We start from the raw sequence: 26278 nt of genomic DNA, 5'->3' as shown, positions 1-26278 counted from the left end.
AAGATGTGGATGACCACCATTTATCAGAGTTACGTGGGATGAGCTAAGGGGAGGAATACAGTTGGCTGGTTTAGTTGCTAAGTCATGTCTGACTCTTGCGACCCCATGGACTGTAGCCTGCCAGGCTCCTCTGCCCATGGGATTCTCCAGGCAAGAATACTGGAGTGGGTTGCCATTTTCTTCTCCATGGGATCTTCCCAATCCAGAAATCGAACCCGGGTCTTCTGCATTGCAGGGAGATTCTTTACTCACTGAGCTATGAGGGAAGTCCAAGGCGAGGAATATGAGCATCACTAAACAGTCCATACTGTGTGGATCACAATAAACTGTGGAAAATTCTGAAAGAGATGGGAATACCAGACCACCTGACCTGCCTCTTGAGAAACCTATATGCAGGTAAGGAAGCAACAGTTAGAATTGGACATGGAACAACAGACTGGTTCCAAATAGGAAAAGGAATACGTCAAGGCTGTATATTGTCACCCTGCTTATTTAACTTCTATGCAGAGTACATCATGAGAAGTGCTGGGCTGGAAGAAGCACAAGCTGGAATCAAGATTGCCGGGAGAAATATCAATAACCTCAGATATGCAGATGACACCGCCCTTATGGCAGAAAGTGAAGAGAAACTAAAAAGCCTCTTGATGAAAGTGAAAGAGGAGAGTGAAAAAGTTGGCTTAAAGCTCAACATTCAGAAAACGAAGATCATGGCATCCAGTCCCATCACTTCATAGGAAATAGATGGGGACACAGTGGAAACTGTGTCAGACTATTTTTGGGGGCTCCAAAATCACTGCAGATGGTGATTGCAGCCTTGAAATTAAAAGATGCTTACTCCTTGGAAGAAAAGTTATGACCAACCTAGATAGCATATTCAAAAGCAGAGACATTACTTTGCCAACAAAGGTCTGTCTAGTCAAGGCTATGGTTTTTCCGGTAGTCATGTATGGATGTGAGAGTTGGACTGTGAAGAAAGCTGAGCACTGAAGAATTGATGCTTTTGAACTATGGTGTTGGAGAAGACTCTTGAGAGTCCCTTGGACTGCAAGGAGATCCAACCAATCCATTCTAAAGGAGATCAACCCTGGGATTTCTTTGGAAGGAATGATGCTAAAGCTGAAACTCCAGCACTTTGGGCACCTCATGCGAAGAGTTGACACACTGGAAAAGATTCTGATGCTGGGAGGGATTGGGGGAAGGAGTAAAAGGGGACGACAGAGGATGAGATGGCTGGATGGCATCACCGACTCGATGGACATGAGTTTGAGTGAACTCTGGGAGTTGGTGAGGGACAGGGAGGCCTGGCGTGCTGCAATTCATGGGGTTGCAAAGAGTCACACACGACTGAGCGACTGAATTGAACTGAACTGAAAGAGTCTGTGGCGGCTCTCTGAAGAGCAGGGCTGACAGTGGGAGAGGCTGTAATAGAACTTGGCTTGAAATGGCAATAAGGATGATGGGACCCACCAAAATAGAGGTCAGGTGTTGACACCCTGATAAACCCAGTGCTTTCCATATTCCATCTCATCAGCTATTTTAAAATATTTATTTATTTAAGTTGGAGGCTAATTACTTTACAGTATTGTGGTGGTTTTTTGCCATACATCAAAATGAATCAGCCATGGGTGTACATGTCCCCCCCCCATCCTGAACACCCCCTCCCACCTCCCTCCCCACCCCATCCCTCTGGGTTGCCCCAGAGCACCAGCTTTGAGTGCCCTGCTTCATGTATCAAACTTGCACTGGGCATCTCATCAGCTATTTTCAAAGAACCCAACCTGTCACCCTAAGATTCCAGGGTCTGTGCAAGTTAAATAGCAATAAATAAATAATAAGCAACTAGACACATCACAGTGAAATTTCAGGAAATCAAAGAGAAGAAGCAAACCTTAAAAGTGAGTGGAGAAAAATGGAGCTTACAAAAAGAGCCACAATTAGACTTGCAATTAGTAACAACAACAATGGGATAACATCTTCAAAGTACGGATGGAAAGTGAATATCCGATGGGACCTCAGCATCCAGTTAATCTGTCATTCAAAACTGAGGGCAGAATAAAGACATTTTGAGACAAGTAAGGACTGAGAGATTTCACTAGTCTAAGATGTGATGGATGAGCCACCAGAAGAGCTATGCTTCAGCTAGAGGAATTGGATCTGAGCGTGGAGTGGGATTCAATTTTCTATCATCACTCCTAAATTCTTAAGTGATATAGTAATAAATCTAAATAAGTACAGACTTTCCGTCTGATGATTTTAGTGCACATCACTTGTGTCTGTTTTGCAGTGTGTGCCTTAGCTAGAGGTTCGATTAAATTATTTCTTCTTTGTCATACAGTAGTCCTTTAATACAGCCCCAAACATATGCAAATACTCCAGTTTTAAAAATGCTGTTACAGTGCTTAACAAAAGTTAACACCTATGTCCAGAGGAGTAGTAAACACAAAGAACTTTTTAACATTTAAAAGCTGGATTATTGTCATAATTATGTCATGCTTCCATGACCTTCCTTTTTTTTTTTTTTCCAGCCGTGCCTTGGCTTATGGGATCTTAGGACACGACTGAAGCTACTTAGCAGCAGCAGCAGCGGCAGCTGTTCCCCAACCAGGGATCCAACCCAGGGTCCTGGCAGTGATAGTGCTGAGTCCTAACCACTGGACTACGAGGGAATTCCCCTATGACCTTCCTAATAGTATTCCTTCTGTCAGGAATGATCCTTCCAACCCAGACCACATATAACAAAGCCCTACTGATCTCTCACACCTCACCCACTTAAATCCCTTTAAATCTCAGCAAATTACCACCTCTTTATTAACCCTTCCTTGACTCCTCAAGGAGAATTACCATTCCCTCTTTTGGATCCATAAGATTATCTTACATGATTATATCCTAAGTCCCTTAGAAAAATGTATTTGCTTACATGTCCAAATTTGTTCCCCCAAGCTCCAAGCCCTTATGGACACGAGCTACATATTATTCATCCTCAGGTCTCCAGGACCCAGCTCAGCGCTTGGCTCATGGCCCTATCTGTCCAAAGAATGTTTTGTTAAGTTGAATGAATGAAGATGTGACTCATAAAATGTTACCCAGTATAGCCTTGCAACGATGGAACATGAGGCCCCATAGAAAGCAGCTCAGTGCTTGGTCCTTCCTGTTCATAGAAAATTATGAAAAAAAAAAAAAAAAAAAACAAACCCAAATATCTTTTGGAGTAACTCAGCTTTATAGCCCATTACTCAGTGCCACTGGTCCACTCTGGAGACACAGCAAGCCCTTGATCAACTGCAGACCAGAAGCACATACCCTTCTAAGTCTATCCTAACAAACACTGGGCATTCCTCTAACAGCAGTTAGAACATTGCTATTTTAGGGACTTATCTGGTGGTTTAGTGGTTAAGACTCTGCTTCCAAGGGAAGAGGGGCGCCGGTTTGATCCCTGGTCAGGGAACTGAGATCCCATATGCCTCATGCGGCCAAAAGATAAAAATAAATAAATAGGACAAACAACCAAAAAAAGCAACACTGCTGTTTTAGAACCCTTCATTTCCTTGTTAGTCTTGAATAGGGTTTCACTCATCTAATGTTAGAATATATAATTGAAACTTCTGTTTTCTCTTACAGCTAGCAAAGCAACAGTAACATTTGCTTTGAAATCCTGAAAAGAGAAATAAAAAATAGTGGGAAAAAGATAAGTGAGTTTACTGCAAAGCATATGGGTATTTTTTATTACTCTGAAGACTTAGCATGGAGAAGTATAAACTCTAAACTTTGGGCTATATATGTATTTGTTTTCCCTTAGAATGTTTAAGTTTTATTCCTTAGTTCTGAAAACATATCTTTCTATTGAAAATTTAGGTCTTTTCACTTTTTTTTTTTTTTACCAGATGGCAGTTGTTATAACCATTTTCAAAGTGAATATTTTAACTTTCAAAAACAAAAAAAACCATGAAATAGCATGTATGGAATATTTAGGCCCATTTCATTTTGCTCATATTTTGTTAAACTTATTGTTAGACTATTTCATCAATCTGGACATTTTCACAGATATTTTTATCGGTTCAGGCTGTTCTGAATCACTTACCAGTCTGGTTGCTATGGTACAACAATGATTTTTTTATTCTTTTTCCAAACAAAAAAATAACCTTTCAATGACAATGCACTTAGATTTTGAAAAAAAAAAAAAAAGAAAAAAGAAAAAAATGCATCCATACTCAGTTATACAAAGCAACTGTGTTTTAGCTTCAAATTCTCTTTAATCTTCAGTGTTATTAGAACAGGATTTGTATCCTTGGGGACAGAGAGTTTTTAATTGAAACCCAAACCTCACAGCACTAACAGAACATTGTGTGATATAGCAATTTGTAGGTTATTTAAAAGAAAATGAGAGTCAGATAGTGGTTCATTCAAAGCAAGTTAATAAATCCTGGTCTCCATTTATATATAGAGAAAAACAAGGAGGCATAGTAATAAAAATAATAATATTTAAAAGATAATAAGGGGCTTCACTGGTGATCCAGTGGTTAAGAGTCCACCTGCCAATGCAAGGGACATGGGTGTGATCCCTGGTCCAGGAAAATCCCACACGCCAAGGGGCACCGAAGCCCGCATGCCACAACTGCTGAAGCCCATTGCTCTAGAGCCTGTGCGCCACGCCAGAGAAGCCACCGCAATGAGAAGCCCACGCAGCGCCGCCAGACCGTAGCCCCCGCTCACCTCAACTAGGAAAAGCCCGCATGTAGCAAGGAAGACCCAGAACAGCCAAAAATAAACAAATAAAAAATGATCAAAGAATATATTCGCACAGACTCAGTACCAGACACTGTTCTAAGGGATTTGCTCATATTATCTCTTGTAATCCTCACCATCTGAGGGGTAGAAGATGCTGCTATAACGCCCATTTTGCACATAGAAAGAAGGAAGCATAAAGAAGTTAACTAGTTTAATGCCTAGTGTCATATCAACCAAAGATAGAGCCAGATTTCAAAGCCTGGTAGTTGCCCACAGAGTTGGTGTTGAAATGAAGCCGTTTACTCCCAAGTATGTGAGAAATTGCAGAAAAACTGGGGTTAGATTTCTAACTCCCATTCACATTTTCTGATTTGTGGTTATCGCTTTAGCAAATCACAAGAACCACTCTGATCTGAATCTTCCCAAAGCATCCATTTGGTTCCCCATCTGGTTTAGTATTTGATTGCTCCCTTATTCTAAACATGCACCTTTTTTTGCCAGCTGGGAACAGCTAGGGGCAGAGACCCCAAGGGATCTTGTAAATCTTCTGGTCCTGATGGAGCTGAGTGCTGGGCAGGTCATAGTGGGTCCTCACAAGAGTCCTACCTCTGAGGGTTTGATCAGTTCAGTTCAGTTCAGTTCAGTCACTCAGTCGTGTCCAACTCTTTGTGACCCCATGAACCACAGCACACCAGGCCTCCCTGTCCATCACCAACTCCTGGAGCTTACTCAAACTCATGACCATTGAGTCAATGATGCCATCCAACCATCTCATCCTCTGTTGTCCCCTTCTCCTCCTGCCCTCAATCTTTCCCAGCATGAGGGTCTTTTCCAATGAGTCAGCTCTTCACATCAGGTGGCCAAAGTATTGGAGTTTCAGCTTCAACATCAGTCCTTCCAATGCACACTCAGGACTGATCTCCTTCAGGATGGACTGGTTGGATCTCCTTGCAGTCCAAGGGACTCTCAAGAGTCTTCTCCAACACCATAGTTCAAAAGCATCAATTCTTCAGTGCTCAGCTTTCTTTACAGTCCAACTCTCACATCCATACATGACTACTGGAAAAACCATAGCCTTGACTAGACGGACCTTTGTTGGCAAAGTAATGTCTCTGCTTTTGAATATGCTGTCTAGGTTGGTCATAACTTTCCTTCCAAGGAGTATGATCAGGTCTGCAATAAGTGCACACAGGGTTTCCTCCTATCGCCCTACATCCCCATGGAGTCAACACAAAGTGGAAGTGAGAGAGTTAACTTAGGCAGGGTGTCCAGGGCCCTTTAAGGAGGAGGTGAACATTCTCTGGGCTCATGCTTTCCTTAAGCCTTGTGCAATAATGTATCTTGCACGAGAACTGGCCTTCCTTGAGGAGCTAATGATCAAACAGTACAATGTCTTACTCATGGAAATGCTTTTCTTAGGCTCTATGTTAATACTTATAATTGTAACCAATCTTGCCTGGGAACCTGTTTCTCAAGACTTGTCCCCCTGATTACACAGCAACAGTTCTATCTCACCCAGAGACATTGTCCTGAACTCGTTCTCCCTTGGCTAATCTTGTACTGAAGTTATCTCAGGATGTATGTCTTGGGAAAGGGTCTGATGGAACTCTTACAACCTTGAGATATTCTTTTTATCTATTCTCAGCAACCAGTTGAGAAGTAGATAAGGCCCTGCTTAAACTAGAGGCAGATACTCGCCTCACCCCTTATGATCTCTATGTCAGAAGCTTTTTCTGACACTTTCACTTTAAATAAAAATCTACACAAAGCTCTCAGTGACTAAAACTGTCTTTGGTCCTGGAGTTATGTCTTCTCCTTTGAAGACCACGATCTCAGCACCGAACACTGACCACCATAAGCTATCAGACAGAAAACCTAGAAGTAAAGCCAGGAACAAAGCTGATCCAGGACTGTCTGCCTCCCTTTGTCCAGGCTGCTTGAAGGCAGGAGGGTACCTGGCTAGCGAACAAGGTGGCAGGGGCCCAGGGTCTCCAGGTCAAGTCAGAGCCTCTGTCTTTCTACTATTCCTAAAACTTCCTCCCCAGGCAGAGCTAGATCAAAACTCCTTCAATGTGATGGTGTTTAGACCTGCCTTTTTTTTCTGTTTAAACCCCACTCAGATAGACAACTGATCCTGTCTCTTGACTTTCTTTTTGGGGGGCGGTGGTGGTACGCCAGGTCTCAGTTGCGGCATGTGGGATCTAGTTCCCTGAGCAGGGATCAAAGCCCAGGCCACCTGCACTGGGAGCGTGCAGCCTTAGCCACTGGTCCACCGGTGGTGGTGGTTTAGTTGCTAAGTTGTGTCCAACTCTTGCGACCCCATGGACGGTAGTCTGCCAAGCTCCTCTGTGCTCTGTCCATGGGATTTTTCAGGTAAGAATACTGGAGTGGGTTGCCATTTCCTTCTCCAGGGGATCTTCCTGACCCAAGAATTGAACTTGGGTTTCCTGCATTGCAGGCGGATTCTTTACCAGCTGAGCCACCAGAGGGAAGTGTCCACCACTTCCACTTCACAGGGTCCACCAGGAGCAAAGTCCCTAAAAGTTCAGTTTTCTTTTCTTTTTTTATTTGAACTGATTTCTGAATAAAATCCTTTTATTTTTCTCAAAGAAAGAAAAGCAAACGGCCTCCTCCTTCAGTTGAAGGCTACTCTGGTGTTCAGCTAAGTAGCTTCCAGACAGAACACTGAGATGAACCTTGAATGAGCTTTTCACTTTCCCTCTTGCTTTCCTGACGTCCTTGATACTCTGCTGTTTGGGCGATTATAAGGTTAGAAGGACGTTTATAACAATGAAGACAGAAGTCCTTTGCACATGGCCTTGAGCTTTCCAGAGGAAGCATACCTCTGAAATCTAACCAATAAATAATAAATGGGCAGCATTTGGAGCAAGAAGCATAAGGCTCCCAGCTTCACTCAGAGGGAACATAAAGGGCTTTGCAGGGGGGCGGGGGCTTACCGGTTTCTAAATGTTGAGAGAACCACCACACTGTATAAAACAAATATCCTGGTATTGCCTATGTTCAGTGGGATATATCAAATTAAACATTTTATAGGGCTGCATAATTATGGTTTATCATAAAGGAAAAACAGAAGTTATAATAAAATAATTAAGCATACATGCAAATCTTTTGTACTTTCCATTTTGTTTTGCTCTGAACCTAAAACTGCTTTAAGAAATAAAAGTCTATATTTTAAAAAGCCACAGAATTTCTTAACAAAGTGAATATTTATGATTATAAACCTTGATTACAAATTACGTAATAGGCATAGGGAGTTTAAGCTTCTTTCTAGATTGGTCAAATATTTGTCTCCTGCATTTAGAAGAAAGGACACAAAAGTACATATTATATATATACTGGGCTTCCCTGATAGCTCACAGTAAAGAATCCACTTGCAATGCAGGAGACCTCAGTTCGATTCCTGGGTCAGGAAGATCTGCTGGAGAAGGGATAGGATACCCACTCCAGTATGCTTGGGCTTCCCTGGTGGCTCAGGTGGTAACGAATCCATGTGCAAGCCAGGGGATCCTGGTTCGATCCCTGGGCTGGGAAGATCCCTTGGAAGGGAATGGCTACCCACTCCAGCATTCTGGCCTGAAGAATTCCATGGACTATATAGTACATGGGGTCCCAAAGATTTGGACACGACTAAGCTACTTTCACTCACTCACTCATATGTATATTGATAATATGGGCTTCCCTGGTAGCTCAGCTGGTAAAGAATCCACCTGCAGTGCAAGAGACCCCAGTTCAATTCCTGGGTCAGAAAGATCCGCTGGAGAAGGGACAGGCTACCCACTGCAGTATTCTTGGACTTCCCTGGTGGCTCCGCTGGTAAAGAATCTGCCTGCAATGTGGGAGACCGAGGCTTGATCCCTGGGTTGGGTAGATCCCCTGGAGAAGGGAAAGGTCCACCCACTCCAGTATTCTGGCCTGGAGAATTCCATGGACTGTATTAGTCCATGGGGTGGCAAAGATTCAGACACGGCTGAGCGACTTTCACTTTCACTTCATTTTTTCACCAATAATATATCTTTAACTAGGTCAAGGAGGCACCATACTTAAGGTTGTTAAGCAAGTGTTTCTTTATGAGAAAACATGAGACATAATATGAATGATGGGAATTTCAGGAGAGATGGCAGGCAGGTAGGGGAAGGTACTTTTGATCTGGGAAATTTTCTGTGTCTCACAGTCAATTAAACCATGGAAACAGTGCCAAGGGGGCACTCCTGTTGCAACATCCAGGGGCAGACTTGTTAACTTTGTGAATTTTCCTAGGACTGATTGCTTGTGATATAACCTTAAGTTATTCCCTAATGTTAATTATTTGAAATCAGGTATTGGGAAGGCAATGGCACCCCATTCCAGTTCTCTTGCCTGGTAAATCCCATGGATGGAGGAGCCTGGTAGGCTGCAGTCCATGGGGTCGCTAAGAGTCGGACACGACTAAGCGACTTCACTTTCACTTTTCACTTTCATGCATTGGAGAAGGAAATGGCAACCCACTCCAATTTTCTTGCCTGGAGAATCCCAGGGACGGTGGAGCCAGATGGGCTGCCATCTATGGGGTCGCACAGAGTCGGACACGACTGAAGCGACTTAGCAGCAGCATTGAGCCTTTAAACTTAGAACTGCAGGTGTTATTGCTAATTCCCACAGCAGCCCTAAGAAGTAAGTACTGGCATCATTTAGGGTTCCTTGTGGCAAGCAACAGTAACCAGCACTGGCTAATTTAATCAAAAAGGAATTTGTCAGGCTCAAGGAAACACGGGAACAGGAAAACACACAGGCTTCAGGAAGAACATGAAGCAAAGCAGTTTGGGAGATTCAGGAGCAGAAACTAATGAGTCATTTGTCTAGGGAGCCTCTCATTGTTCCTAGACCCTGATTCAAGTCCTACAAATGATGGTGGCAGCCGGGTGTCTGATGGTCCTGGCTTGAGTCTATTTTCCCTTAGGGTACTTTTAAAAATTATTTATTTATCTATTTATTTATGGCTGTGCTGGGTCTTCGTTGCTGCACAGGCTTTTCTTTAGTTGCAGCGAGTTGGAGCTGCTCTCTAATTGCGCTTGCTTCTCTTGCTATGGAGCACCAGTCAGTCCTAAAGGAAATCAATCCTGAGTATTCATTGGAAGGACTGATGCTGAAGCTGAAACTCCAATCCTTTGGCCACCTGATGAGAAGAACTGACTCATTAGAAAAGACCTTGATGCGGGGAAAGATTGAAGAGAGGAGGAGAAAGGGATGACAGAAGATGAGATGGTTGGATGGCATCATGGACTTGATGCACATGAGTTTGAGCAAGCTCCGGGAGTTGGTGATGGACAGGGAAGCCTGGCATGCTGCAGTCCATGGGGAAACTAAGAGTTGGACACGACTGGCCGACTGAACTGAACCAACTCTAGGGCACTCAGGCTTCTGCAGTGACGGCCCATGGGCTTAGCTGCTCTGTGGCATGTGGATCCTCCAGGATCAGGGATCAAACCTGTGCCTCCTGCACTGGCAGGCGGATTCTTTAGCCTTGAGCCATCAGGGGTACCCTCCCTTAGGGTAGTCTGCTCCACCCTGGATGGGGTTGGCTTTACAAAGCAGGGCTGTTACCCAAAGAAACAAGGAAGGGAAGCTATGAGGCCAAGATCCAAAGTGCTTACTAGAATCAGTTCAGTTCAGTTCAGTCACTCAGTCATGTCCAACTCTCTGTGACCCCGTGAATCGCAGCACGCCAGGCCTCCCTGTCCATCACCAACTCCCGGAGTTCACTCACACTCACGTCCATCGAGTCAGTGATGCCATCCAGCCATCTCATCCTCTGTCGTCCCCTTCTCCTCCTGCCCCCAATCCCTCCCAGCACAAGAGTCTTTTCCAATGAGTCAACTCTTTGCATGAGGTGGCCAAAGTACTGGAGTTTCAGCCTCAGCATCAGTCCTTCCAAAGAAATCCCAGGGCTGATCTCCTTCAGAATGGACTGGTTGGATCTCCTTGCAGTCCAAGGGACTCTCAAGGGTCTTCTCCAACACTATAGTTCAAAAGCATCAACTTTCAGCGCTCAGCCTTCTTCACAGTCCAACTCTCACATCCATACATGACCACAGCAAAAACCATAGCCTTGACTAGACGGATCTTTGTTGGAAAAGTAATGTCTCTGCTTTTGAATATGCTATCTAGGTTGGTCATAACTTTCCTTCCAAGGAGTAAGTGTCTTTTAATGTCATGGCTGTAGTCACCATCTGTAGTGATTTTCGAGCCCCAAAAAATAAAGTCTAACACTGTTTCCACTGTTTCCCCATCTATTTCCCATGAAGTGATGGGACCGGATGCCATAATCTTTGTTTTCTGAATGTTGAGCTTTAAGCCAACTTTTTCATTTTCCACTTTCACTTTCATCAAGAGGCTTTTTAGTTCCTCTTCACTTTCTGCCGTAAGGGTGGTGTCATCTGCATATCTGAGGTTATTGATATTTCTCCCGGCAATCTTGATTCCAACTTGTGTTTCTTCCAGCCCAGCGTTTCTCATGATGTACTCTGCATATAAGTTAAATAAGCAGGATGACAATAGACAGCCTTGACGTACTCCTTTTCCTATTTGGAACCAGTCTGTTGTTCCATGTCCAGTTCTAACTGTTGCTTCCTGACCTGCATACAGGTTTCTCAAGAGGCAGGTCAGGTGGTCTGGTATTCCCATCTCTTTCAGAATTTTCCACAATTTATTGTGATCCACACAATCAAAGGCTTTGGCATAGTCAATAAAGCAGAAATAGATGTTTTTCTGGAACTCTCTTGCTTTTTCCATGATCCAGTAGATGTTGGCAATTTGATCTCTGGTTCCTCTGCCTTTTCTAAACTAGCTTGAACATCAGGAAGTTCACGGTTCATGTATTGCTGAAGCCTGGCTTGGAGAATTTTGAGCATTACTTTATTAGCATGTGAGATGAGTGCAATTGTGTGGTAGTTTGAGCATTCTTTGGCATTGCCTTTCTTTGGGATTGGAATGAAAACGGACCTTTTCCAGTCCTGTGGCCACTGCTGAGTTTTCCAAATTTGCTGGCATATTGAGTGCAGCACTTTCACAGCATCATCTTTCAGGATTTGAAATAGCTCAACTGGAATTCCATCACCTCCACTAGCTTTGTTTGTAGTGATGCTTTCTAAGGCCCACTTGACTTCACATTCCAGGATGTCTGGCTCTAGGTGAGTGATCACACCATCGTGATTATCTGGGTCATGAAGATCTTTTTTGTACAGTTCTTCTGTGTATTCTTGCCATCTCTTCTTAATATCTTCTGCTTCTCTTAGGTCCATACCATTTCTGTCCTTTATTGAGCCCATCTTTGCATGAAATGTTCCCTTGGTATCTCTAATTTTCTTGAAGAGATCTCTAGTCTTTCCCATTCTGTTGTTTTCCTCTATTTCTTTGCATTGATCGCTGAGGAAGGCTTTCTTATCTCTTCTTGCTGTTCTTTGGAACTCTGCATTCAGATGCTTGTATATTTCCTTTACTCCTTTGCTGTTTGCTTCTCTTCTTTTCACAGCTATTTGTAAGGCCCCCTCAGGCAGCCATTTTGCTTTTTTGCATTTCTTTTTCATGGGGATGGTCTTGATCCCTGTCTCCTGTACAATGTCACGAACCTCATTCCATAGTTCATCAGGCACTCTATCTATCAGATCTAGTCCGTTAAATCTATTTCTCATTTCCACTATATAATCATAAGGGATTTGATTTAGGTCATACCTGAATGGTCTAGTGGTTTCTTCAATTTAAGTCTGAATTTGGCAATAAGGAGTTCATGATCTGAGCCACAGTCAGCTCCCAGTCTTGTTTTTGCTGACTGTATAGAGCTTCTCCATCTTTGGCTATAATCAAAGAATATAATCAATCTGATTTTGGTGTTGACCATCTGGTGATATCCATGTATAGAGTCTTCTCTTGTATTGTTGGAAGAGGGTGTTTGCTATGACCAGTGCATTTTCTTGGCAAAACTCTATTAGTCTTTGCTCTGCTTCATTCCGTATTCAAGGCCAAATTTGCCTGTTACTCCAGGTGTTTCTTGACTTCCTACTTTTGCATTCCAGTGCTCTATAATGAAAAGGACATCTTTTTTGGGTGTTAGTTCTAAAAGGTCTTGTAGGTCTTCATAGAACCGTTCAACTTCAGCTTCTTCAGCGTTACTGGTTCGGGCATTGACTTGGATTACTGTGATATTGAATGGTTTGCCTTGGAAACGAACAGAAATTATTCTGTCATTTTTGAGATTGCATCCAAGTACTGCATTTCGAACTCTTTTGTTGACCATGATGGCTACTCCATTTCTTCTGAGGGATTCCTGCCCACAGTAGTAGATATAATGGTCATCTGAGTTAAATTCACCCATTCCAGTCCTTTTTAGTTCGCTGATTCCTAGAATGTCGACATTCACTCTTGCCATCTCTTGTTTGACCACTTCCAATTTGCCTTGATTCATGGACCTGACATTCCAGTTTCCTATGCAATATTGCTCTTTACAGCATCAGACCTTGCTTCCATCACCAGTCACATCCACAGCTGGGTATTGTTTTTGCTTTGGCTCTATCCCTTCATTCTTTCTGGAGTTATTTCTCCACTGATCTCCAGTAGCATATTGGGCCCCTACCGACCTGGGGAGTTCCTCTTTCAGTATCCTATCATTTTGCCTTTTCATACTGTTCATGGGGTTCTCAAGGCAAGAATACTGAAGTGGTTTGCCATTCCCTTCTCCAGTGGACCACATTCTGTCAGATCTCTCCACCATGACCCGCCCATCTTGGGTTGCCCCACGGGCATGGCTTAGTTTCATTGAGTTAGTCAAGGCTGTGGTCCTAGTGTGATTACATTGACTAGTTTTCTGTGAGTATGGTTTCAGTGTGTCTGCCCTCTGATGCCCTCTTGCAACACCTACCATCTTACTTGGATTTCTCTTACCTTGGGCGTGGGGTATCTCTTCACGGCCGCTCCAGCAAAGTGCAGCCGCTCCTCCTTACCTTGGGCGAGGGGTATCTCCTCACCACCGCCCTTCCTGACCTTCAAAGTGGGATAGCTCCTCTAGGCCCTCCTGCGCCCGCCCAAGAAGGGAATGGCAACTTGGATATGGGGTTGGTCCTTACTAGAATAGTCTCCTAATTTTAAAGGTGAAGAAGGAGGTCAGTTACGCTCAGTTCCATGTCAGGTCACGTGTCTAGATGTCAAGGCTGAGAGTTGAACCCCTGTGGGTTTCCTCCCCTTGCCCTCCCCGTGCAGACTCCCCTCTATTCCACTGAGCAGAACAGCATGATGACAGCCACAGCCCAGAAGATCCACAGCCCTGTGTTTGTAAAACCTTCTGAACTCTTCCAGGGAAAGGTAGGGTTTCAGTGGAAATGAGTCAGCAGCCCTGTTTGACCTTCCATGCCTTTCTGCTTTTCCCTTGGTTTTTATTTCCTTTGCTGCACCCCCGGCAGCCTCTTTCCCAGTGTTAACAAGTTCAGAGGAACTGATAAGTCAGCCAGGCTGACGGGGAAGCAAGCAGAAAAGAACCGTCCGGTTCTGCAGCCGCTGTGGGCCCAGGAAGAGTCCGTGCTCCATGCTGCCCTCGTCTCTCTCCTCCTCTTGGTCCAGCTGGTCTCTCTCCCTCTCTGAAAATAAGACTTCCAAACAACCTTCCTGTGTGTTGTGTCACTCACCAAAACACCCAAGGCTAGCTCGATCAAGAGCGAAGTGTAATTTTGAATTTAAAATTAGAGATCTGCGCCTATTTCAGGAATTGGTAGCTGCAGGGTGGTGACCAAGCACTCAAGCTTATAACTTCTTCCTCAGTAATAAGCATCAAAACTGTGAGTAGTGCCTTAGTCGACTTTTTAAATTGTGCCTAGACTCATGACTCAGAAGAGAAATGCTCTTTATGTTCCTAAAATATTTAGCATTCACAGTTTACACCATGCGAAACATTTCTGGTGTGAGTTCATTTCCATTTGGTTGTTTCTGTTTGAAAATTACCTGAAACAATTGTTTGATTATATAATTATACAGTTTAAAGAGGCACAGTGAGACATAGGGATTTCATTTTAATTATTAGAGGAGATAATGTTTACCAGGTACTAATATATGAAAAATGCTCAGTAAAATGCTTGTTTCCTTCTCTTTGTGAAATAAACTTTAGTCATTGTTCGTGTACTTTAACATTCTTATTCATTTACATTTACTGAATAGCTGCCAGGGGGCCCATCGCAAGTTATGCTCCTGCTTCAAATTCATCAGTACTTTCCACCACCTCCCAGTGCTTTGCTACTCAAAGTGTGGTCCCTGGACCAGCAACAGCAGCATCACCTGGGAGCCTGTTAGAACCAGAGGTTCTCAGGCCTCTCCTGAGTCCTCCTGAATCAGAATCAGATCGCAAAGTAATCTGGTTACATACTGAACTCTGAGAAGCCCTGATCTACTGATGAAGCTTTCCAGTTCATATAATGAATAAAGTATTATTCCTCATTCTTTTGGTTCATCACCTGCTACTCCCCTTCTTGGGATTTGAACTGAGATTTCCCAGGCAAACCAAGCTGTTTCCTGTCTCTGGGCTTCTCTCATGCTGTTCTCTTTGCCTGGGTTCTATTTTCTCTCTTTTTGTCTTGTTATTGCCTACTCTTTCTTGAAGACATGTATCTATGCATTTGTCCATTTGTTCATTCTCTGTGTACTTATTGAGCACCTAAGCACTGTACTTAGGCAGCTTTTGTGTGTGTGTGTGGTTTTATTTTATGTTTTTAAAATTATTATTTTTTTTTTTGCCATTTTGCTCTTATAAAAATTTTTCTAGAGTATAGCTGCTTTACAATAGTGTGTTAGTTTCTGCTGTACAGAAGAGTGAACCAGCTATATGTATACACATATCCCTTCTTTTTTGGCTTTCCTTCCCATTTAGGTTACCACTGTATGTTGAAAAGGGTTCGCCGTGCTATACAGTGGTCATAGATTTTTCAGTCAAAGTATAGTTGGTGTTGGAGTAGGAAATGGCAACCCACTCCAGTATTCTTGCATGGAGAATCCCATGGACAGAGGAGCCTGGAGGGCTACAGTGCAAGGGGTCGCAAAGACTTGGACACGACTGAGTGACTAACACACACACATACACGTGTGCACAGACACACGTGCACATATCGTTGGTGCACAATGTTACATACATTACAGGTGTACAGTATTGTGAAGTTACTGTTAATGATAAAATATTGGCTACGTTCCTTGTGTTATGCAATATATTCTTACAGCTTATTTTACAGCGAATAATTTGTATCTCCCACTCCCCACCCTTAGTTTGCTTTTCCTCCCTCTCCCCACTGGTAACCACTAGTTTTTTCTCAATATCTACGGCTCTCACATCATTTGCAAATATTTCCTTCCATTCTGTAGGTTGTCTTTTCATTTTATCTATGGTTTCCTTTGCTATGCAAAAACGTTTAAAGTTTAATTAGGTCCCATTTGTTTATTTTTGCTTTTATTTCCTTTGCTTTAGAAGATAAAGCCCCCAAAACATTGCTACAATTTATGTTAAAGAGTGTTCTGCCTATGTTTTCCTCTGTTTGGTCTTACATTTAGGGTTTCCCAGGTGGTGCTAGTGGTAAAGAACCTGTTAGCCAATGCAGGAGACACCAGAGACTCGGGTTGAACCCCTGGGTCAGGAAGATCCACTGGAGAAGGGCATGGCCACCCACTCCAGTATTCTTGTCTGGAAAATCCCTTGGATGGAAGAGCTTGGCAGGCCCATGGGATTGCATAGGGTCGGACACAACTGAAATGATAGCACGTCTTATATTTCGGTATTTCATCCATTTTGACTTTATTGTTAGAGAATGTTCTAATTTCATTTTTTTACATGTAGCTGTCCAGTTTTCCCAGCACTACTTATTGAAGAGTCTGTCTTCATTGTATATTTTTGTCAGGCTGCTTTTTAAAGAAACTGTCCAGTGAGATGGGCGACTCTCCTCTCTGCTATCTCATGTACCAGACTTAACTCTATCGTTGGTGTATTATGCAGGGTTGACACTTACTGTTGACATTGACCAAAGTGGGTAGGGAGCCTGTCACATTTCTCTTTGTTTCTCCTGTACCTAGCACAGTTCCTGGTCCTCAGTAGCTGCTCAGGCAAGGTTTTGTTGGACTGAACTGTTGCACTTTGAGGAATGAGTGATTGGGCCAGGACAATGGCAGGTGAACTCTGAAGTAATTCATGACCTGAGCATACCTTCTACCCACAAGCCATAGCCTGACACCCTCATGCACCATTTGCCCTCTCTAATGCACTGAAAGGCCCTGACCTGACCAGTAGTAGTACTGACAGAATCTCAAACTTCTGTGGATGTTGAACAGACTTGGGAGCTGAGAATGTCACAGACAGGAAGGACTCTGCAGAGACCTGAGAAGGCGACCACTGCGGATGGCTCAGAGGAGGGGTGTGGCTGTGGGCTCTTTGGCACACCTCCTCCCGCTGTAACTACATTGCCCACAACTTGAGCCAAGTGTCATCTTATGAATTACTGATCGGTTGAGTTTTCTACTGATTCCCGACTTCTTGGAGAGGCAGGTCTGTGGGCACCTGCAATGGCGGTGGCCAGTTAGGAGATGCATCTTTGTTGGAGGAGGGAAGTAGTTACCAGAGGGTGATGAAAGCAAGAAGGCAGGGGCACCCCACTCCAGTACTCTTGCCTGGAAAATCCCATGGACGGAGGAGCCTGGTGGGCTGCAGTCCATGCGGTCACTAGAGTCGGACACAACTGAGCGACTTCACTTTCACTTTTCACTTTCATACATTGGAGAAGGAAATGGCAACCCACTCCAGTGTTTTTGCGTGGAGAATCCTAGGGACGGGGGAGCCTGGTGGGCTGCCGTCTATGGGGTCGCACAGAGTCAGACACGACTGAAGCAACTTAGCAATGAAAGCAAGGGCTTTACCCTGATGAGTGGGGACAACTGAGGGCCATGACATAAAGGATAAAAAACAAGGACTTTCCTGGCAGTCCAGCGTTTGAGTCTCTAAACTTCTACTGCAAGGGGTGCAGCTTCGATCCCTGGTTGGGGAACTAAGATGCCACATGCTTTGGGGCATGGCCAAAAAGTAAAAAAATAAATAAAACAAATTTTTTAAAAGGATAAAAAAATAAATGAAATAGAATAAATTGTAAAAGAGAGGAGGAAGAATGTCATGAAAACAAGGACGGTGGAACCAGTCTTTCTGGGTCCAGAACCCCAGCTCTGCATATTAGAGCTACATGATCTTGGGCAAATTGTTCAGTTTTCCATGATCTTGGGCAATTGTTCACTTTCCATCTGTAAAATGGGAATAATAATATTTCCTGCCTTACGAGGAACTATTATTCATAAAGACAACTTATTATTCATAAAGACTTGGACTAGGGGGCTGACACACCATATGATCAAAAAGACCTCAGTGCTTAAGAAACAGAGTATTGAATTGCTTGAAAATAAAACTCAGCATTTCTCTCTCTTTTCATCTCTGTGCGCCTCCACATTAGTAAACGCATTTGTCTACTTCATGGTATTTCCCTGGGTTTGCAATAGGGGTGTGTGTGTCTTTAAGCTGGTGAGCAATGCTTTAAACAAAAATGAACAAAAGGGAAACAGCTGCTTTGTTTTTGAAAAGATTTGCCAAGCTCACATAGTTCAATTTAATGGCTGGGTGTTTTAAACCCTGGAGAACAATGTAATTTGTATCATCACTGCTACAAAGGATGACTCGTTGGCGAGCGTTTCATTTCAGTCGCCTAAAGACCTAGCTTGAACAAAAGAAGCAAAAACAAACACAAATACAGTCATGGAAAAACGCTAATTAGGCTTTGGGGAAAAAAGATTGTCCGATCCTGTCATGTCTCGGCAGAGCAAAATAAAAATAACACTGGCACCTGCAAAGTTATTTTTCTCACCCAATATTTTAATTTTTTAAGTAATATTTTGTGTACTAGTTACGAGTCCAGGGTGTGGGTGAGGGTTGAGAGAAGGGGACGACTGGAGACTAGTATCTGAACATTTTGTACCTGCTTCACTCGCAATCTCTCTTTTAATTCTCTCCAAATTCTATGGAGGAGATATTTTCTCATTTACAATCAGACATTCTAGAACTATTAATAGGACACTCAAGAACTAGACCTACGTGTCTTGGTTAAGTCACTTCACCAAGTTCATACAACCCAGTAAGTTATAGCACTAGAGTTTGACTCTGTATCTGCCTGACTTGGGGGGAATAAACCCTCTTTGAAATGATTTGTTTGTTTTTGTTTTTTATTAATATTTATTTTAAAAATTCTAATTAATTTACTGTTTTGGTTACGTTCTGCAGCATGTGGGATCTCAGTTACCTGACGAGGGATTGAGTCTGTGGCCCCTGTGGTGGAAGCATAGAGTCCTAACCAGGGGACCACCATGGAAGTCCTGGTTTGTTCATTTTTTAATACAAACAAAGTATATATATCTCAGTCTCTTCCTTGTAGGTTGTCAGGAACCAAATATCAAATGCTTGTGAAGTTCAGATATATCTAAAATTGAATTTTTCTGCATGCAAGATAGAGATTTTGCTTCCCCAGAGTCTCTGCATTTCGATAGTAATCATAGGAAACAACTTGATGAGGTTGACAGCTATGGAAGACGACAGTCAAGCGATGACCTCGTCTTGGTTTGGAAGCTCCAGTTTTCACATGTTAGTGCAAGAAATGCCCATTACCGGACAAAAGCCAGTACCTTGTGACACAATTGCAAAGAGACGGTGATGATTAAGGCTGTAACTCACTCATAAGGGGAGTTGGCTGTCTCGTAGTGTTTCTAATTGAGACAGAGAAAAACTGGGAGAGAGAAGATTCCTGAATACAGAAAGGATTAAGGAATTCTGCTACTTTCCTCCTCAGGGGTACTATTTCCATATTAGTGGGTTGGCCAAAAATTTATTTGGGTTTTTCTGTATGAGCAGGAAAAGCCTGAGTGAACTTTCTGGCCAACCCAGTACATTATCACCAAATAGCCCAAGGACATGTGAGAGGAGAGGAGAGAGAAAATGAATAGAAGATAAGTGACTCATACCAGTAGATAATTAACTGGAAAGGACTTTTTATTTGGGCTTATGCTCTTTGTTGTTGTTGCTGTTGTTCTGTCTCAAGTTGTGTCCTACTCTTTGCTACCCCATGGACTGCAGCACACCAGGCTTCCCTGTCCTTCACTATCTCCCCGAGTTTGCTCAAACTCATGTCCATTGAGTCAATGATGCCATCCAACCAGCTCATCCTCTGTCACTCCCTTCTCCTCCTGCCTTCAATCTTTCCCAGCATCAGGGTCTTTTCCAATGACTGCTTTTCACATCAGGTGACCAAAGTATCGGTGCTTCAGCATCAGTCCTTCCAATGAATATCCAGGGTTGATTTCCTTTAGGATTGACTGGTTTGATCTCCTTGCTGTCCAAGAAACTCTCAAAAGTCTTCTCCAGCACCACAGTTCAAGAGCATCAATTCTTCAGTGCTCAGCCTTCTTTATGGTCCAACTCTCAGATCTATACATGACTACTGGAAAAGTCATAGCTTTGACTAGATAGACCTTTGTCAGCAAAGTGGTGTCTCTGCTTTTCCTGTTCCCTTTACTCTCTAGGTCAAGAAATCTCTTACTCCAGAGAAGGCAGGGAACTGTATCATTTCTCTTCTTGACACTGGGTCAAGCAGTGAATTGAGTCAGCAAGTCAAATGAGTCTTCAAGAGCACTTCCCTTTACTTGTAATTGTTGTTGAATGTAACATTGAGTGGGTGTATTTGTGTGTGTGTGTTTAGAATGGGTCTAGGGCATTTATGAAAAAAGATCCTGCACCCTCACTAGAATAACCCCTGGGTCAGAGGCTACAAATCCTTCTAATAGATGCTACTTCAGCACCAGTCTGGTGGGGTCAGAAAGGCTCCTGGTATTGAGAAAATTAATAAAGAAAAACTGCACTAAAATGGGGTTAGGAGACCAGAAGGGAGAGCTCTCATACACATATCACATGATGCCAACACAGATGCCAGCAGGAAGAAATGCACCTTGCATCTCCAGCAAGAAGTGGCATCCTTTAACCACCAGCAGGAGATTGTCTCCTTGCCTGGTAACAGACCAGCCAATGAGAGACTGTGGCAAATCAGCCAGTGAGATGCCGCTTTCCTCCAAACTCCCAGTTTCCTCCAATGACTTTTGTTTCTAACAGCCCCTTTCAACTCCCCCTTCTCCTCTGTAAAAGAGTTTGCTTTACAGAATTTGCATGTGGGTCACCCTAGTTGCATGTCCTGAATTGCAGTTCTTTGCTGCTCCCACATAAACCTGTTTAGCTGGAAAAATAAGTGACTGTTTTATTGTTTTAGGTTAACAATGTACAGAAAAGGAAGTGGTCTGAGTTCAGAAAGCCTGGGGCTGGTCTTGACATGTTTCCACTTGCTCTATAACTTTGAGCACATTATTATAAGAGGTAAACGAATACATTTGAAAATGCCTTTTTAACTGAAAGAAAAAAAGACTTCCCTGGTGGCTCAGATGGTATAGCGTCTGCCTACAATGCGGGAGATCCGGGTTCAGTCCCTGTGTTGGGAAGATCTCCTGGAGAAGGAAATGGCAACCCACTCCAGTATTCTTGCCTGGAAAATCCCATGGACAGAGGAGCCTGGTTACAGTCTACAGGCTACAGTCCATGGGGTCGCAATGAGTTGGACACGACTGAGCGACTTCACTTTCACTTTTTTTTTAACTGAAAAAACTATACAATCACAAGAGACTCGGGTTCAATCCCCCTGGAGGAGAAAGTGGCACCCACTTTCTCCAATATTCTTGCTGGGAGAATCCCATGGATGGAGAAGCCTGGCGAGCTATAATCCATGGGGTCATAAAGAGTCAGACATGACTGAACACTTGAGCACTGGGCAGAGAGCAGTGTACAATATTAAAGGTTTATCGATAGATTGTGATGTACAGTAGTGAAGTTTGATCGTATTTGTTTCTTTTCTGCCATCTTCTCCCACCAGAGCTTTTACCCCTGTTCTGATGCTAAATCCTACTGATCTCTTACATTTCATCGTAATCACTCTCGTAGGACTTGATTAGAAGCCTGTTCTGTGCACATCAAAGTTGCCCGTAATCAACTATTTACCAAATCACAAGAAATAACCAAATTAGGTCATCCTTGGTTTTCCTTCTTGCCTCCCCAACCTGCTCCTCTCTTGAGGTAGTAGAGGCTTCTCCATGTTTTTGTGGCACTTAAGCACAGTCTATTTCAAATATTTTTTTATATATGTCTGTCCAGTAGATCATGGGCTGCTAGAATGCTGCTAGAAATTAGAAAGTGGTCAGTAAATGTTTGTTGAATTAGACTGATATGAAACGTAATTGGTTATGACCCCATGCTGCTGCTGCTGCTAAGTCGCTTCAGTCGTGTCTGACTCTGTGCGACCCCATACATGGCAACCCGCTAGGCTGCCCCGTCCCTGGGGTTCTCCAGGCAAGAACACTGGAGTGGGTTGCCATTTCCTTCTCCAATGCATGAAAGTGAAAAGTGAAAGTGAAGTCGCTCAGTCGTGTCCGACTCTTAGCGACCCCATGGACTACAGCCTACCAGGCTCCTCCGTCCATGGGATTTTCCAGGCAAGAGTACTGGAGTGGAGTGCCATTGCCTTCTCCTTATGACCCCATACTATTACTTTATTTACATGGCTATTTTTCACTCTAATTTACTTGTGAGTGTGTGTGTGTGCTTGCGCTCAGTTGCTCAGTCATGTCTGACTCTTTGCAACTGATCCCAAGGACTATAGCCCACCAGACTCCTCTGTCTGTGGAATTCTCCAAGCAAGAATACTGAAGTGGGTTGCCATTTCCTCCCCATCGGATCTTCCCAACGCAGGGATTGAACCAGCATTTCTTACATTTTCTGCATAGGCCAGTGGATTCTTTGATTTAGGGTTTTGTTGTTATTTACTATTATAAATAAGGCTGTGATGAAGATCTTTGTGACAAGCTTATTTCTGTTGTTTCAGATTATTTTCATAGATTTGAGTCCTAAAAGTAGAGTTAGATTTTGACTAGTATTATCAGGTTGCTTTCCAGAACTATTGCACAATTAAAATCCCCATTTATGTGACTGTTTTACAAATTGTAGTTCACACTTTTGTATAGCATGAATACATATCTATCAACATCACTGCCTTGGAAGCATTGCAATAGCTAAGTTTACCATTTACCTTCACTAAGAATGTTGCCAGAGTGTAGAGGTCCCAAGGAGTGGAAGCTTGCAGGCCTTAGCAATGAAGAAAGAAAATTTAGAAGGCCCTGCCCAGATAGTGCAGTCTCCCAGGAAAACTTAAGAGGGCCAAATGCAGGGCCTGGGGATTAAAAAAATTTCAGTCTTTGTTTGTTACCTTCTCTGCTACCTAAATAGGTAATATTGATTGTTAATAATGGATGTTAAGGGTTATGATGTAATGAATAGATAAAGCAAAAACTTCTTTTGATTCATTTCATTGTGACAAGAATGACAGTGAGGGACATCCCTGGCAGTCCAGTGGTTAAGACTCCAAGCTTCTACTGCAGGGGGCATGGGTTTGATCCCTGGCTGGGGAACTAAGATCCAGCAAGCCCTGCAGCCAATAAAATAACATGTAATAATAATAAAAACAATAAGGCATCCACATGATAGTGAGTCTTGAGCCAGTCATAGAAAGCCAAGATCTCCTTTTGACTCATTTGTTGAGTCACAATAGCCCTTCTCACTTGCAATCATGTTAGAATATTGAGAAATGTAAGGTATAATATTGATGTAGAGAAAAACATGTAGGTCCCCCAAGTTTGTGACTATTGGTTTGGTTCTCCTTCAGTTAGGAAGTCTCTTGTGTTTAATGATGCAGCTGATTCAACAGCTGGTCATTCGCCTTGGGTGCCCTGGTCCCGCCCAGGCCACACAGACCCTTCTGTCGTGTGATGGGGGCTGCAGACCAAGTCTCCTGTTGGTGTATTTGTTTGTTCCAGCCTTGTTATCTTTAGGAAGAGAGGAGGATGGAGATTGTCAAATGCACGGGGTGGAGGCTCGGGGTGGGGAGGAGGGGGCAGGGGGCGAGCACAAGAGCTCATTTAAACAGAAATGATGACTAGAGAGCAGAAAATGCAGATTGTGAAGATGAGCATTCTCGAGACGGTTGAGCGGACCCTGAACTATGTCAGTGGTGAAAAGGTTAGAAAGAGAAGGGCTGGTATAGAAACCATGTGAACATGGTTTGTCTACACAAGGCCAGTTATTTTGGAATAAAGTTAGCCTTTTAAAAAAATATTTATTTCTATTTATTTGGCTGAGCTGGGTCTTTGTTGTGGCACACAGAATCTTTAGTTGCAGCATGTGAACTCTTAGTCACGACATGTGGGATCTAGTTCCCTGACCAGGGTTTGAACTTGGGCCTCCTGCTTTCGGGGAGTGGAATTTCAGCCACTGTACCACCAGGATCATCCCTAAAATCAGTCTGATTTAGTAACTATTTGTTGAATGTCAAGAACTGTATTAAGAATGGTTTTCTGCTATGTGCCAATCCACTGTTACCTGAGAGACCCAGTAGCTGGACTTGCATTGTTTCTTGCTGAAGAAATTCACACTCAGTGATATGAGTAGGAAAAGAAAGTAACAAATCACTTCAATAAGCCCAACAGCTTTAACGGCTAGATTACATAGGTCCTACTAAGGCAGATGAAAGAGGAAAGTGGAAAAGTTGGCTTAAAATTCAACATTCAGAAAACTAAGATCATGGCATCCGGTCCCATCACTTCATGGCAAATAGATGGGGAAACAATGGAAACAGTGACAGACTTTATTTTGGGGGGAGGGCTCCAAAATCACTGCAGATGGTGACTGCAGCCATGAAATTAAAAGACGCTTACTCCTTGGAAGGAAAACTATGACTAACCTTGACAGCATATTGAAAATCAGAGATATCACTTTGCCAACAAAGGTCTGTCTAGTCAAAGCTACGGTTTTTCCAGTGGTCATGTATGGATGTGAGAGTTGGACTGTTAAGAAAGCTGAGGGCCAAAGAATTGATGCTTTTGAACTGTGGTGTTGGAGAAGACTCTTGAGAGTCCCTTGGCCTGCAAGGAGATCCAACCAGTCCATCCTAAAGGAGACCAGTCCTAGGTGTTCATTGGAAGGACTGATGTTGAAGCTGAAACTACAATACTTTGGCCACCTGATGAGAAGAACTGACTCACTGGAAAAGACCCTGATGCTGGGAAAGATTGAAGGCAGGAGAAGAAGTGGACAACAGAGGATTAGATGGTTGGATGGCATTACTGACTCAATGGACATGAGTTTGAGCAAGCTCCGGGAGTTGGTGATGGACAGGGAGGCCTGGCATGCTGCAGTCCATAGGGTCGCAAAGAGTCGGACACGAGTGAGCAACTGAACTACACTGAACTGACTGAGGCAGAATTAATGGGAAAACAGATTAGAGATTTAATAAAAATGCATGAGAAGGTTTAATGAGATAAGAGATTATAAAAAGACTTCTGGAAATATTTTTTAAAGCCCCACACAAAATTTCCAAATTTAAAGTTAAAAGATGACTTCAAAGAGAGAGTAGTTCCTGATGAAAATCAAACTGATTATCTGAAAGAGCAAGTGGAGAAAGTAGTACACAGTGCAGAGCAAAAACTCGAAGAAATGGATACCACAGATGAAAAGACAGAAGACATGGAAGACACAGACAACAGGAATTACAAAGAAAGAGATGAATATATGGGCGATAAATACAATTCAAAGAACAATAGATAAAACTTCCTTGTCTGAACAAAATTTTGCTTTTTCAGATTGAAAGTCTTCCACCAGCTCCAGGAAGTATTTCTGACAATGCCATATAAACCAAATTCATCCATATAAATCTTCTAAAATTCAAAAAAGAAAAAGTTTAGTAAACTTTCCAGTGCAAAGAAAAAAGCTGTTATAGGAAGAGGAGAATTAGACTAGCATCAGACTTCTTATGTGCGACACTGGACATTAGAAGACAGTAATGACCATTTTCAAGTCTCCAGAGAAATTGAGTCAATGTCATTCAAATGTGAGAACAAAAGACAGCCATTATTAAACAGGCTATTATCCACTCTTTGTGAAGGTACACTTTTTATATGACCAGAGGAATTATTCTAACTGAATGAAATTTAATGATAACCTAGATCTCAGGATAGGAGAAGATGAAGAGTATAAGAGCAGTGAGCAATGTAATGATAACCTAGATCTCAGGATAGGAGAAGATGAAGAGTATAAGACACGGCAGTGAGCAATGTACTTCTAAGATGTATAATTAAGTCTAAAAGATGATGACAAGGGCTGTGAACTGTAATATGAGTTAAATAATAATCCCCTAAATAGAAGAGCCTGACTGCATGTATCTGTATGAAATAATAGCTGTCTCCCCAGGCAGTAAGCTCCAATGTTTATGAGTGATACTTAGGTTACGATTTCAATTTTAAATGAGTCTCACCAGTTGGAACAAGGGTGATGGGAAACTCTTGGTTGGGGTTGGTGGAGTAGAGAACA

The sequence above is a fragment of the Bubalus kerabau genome, chromosome 12 (genome assembly GCF_029407905.1).
Source record: "Bubalus kerabau isolate K-KA32 ecotype Philippines breed swamp buffalo chromosome 12, PCC_UOA_SB_1v2, whole genome shotgun sequence".
Taxonomy (NCBI): domain Eukaryota; kingdom Metazoa; phylum Chordata; class Mammalia; order Artiodactyla; family Bovidae; genus Bubalus; species Bubalus kerabau.
Note: the sequence above shows the minus strand (reverse complement) of the source record.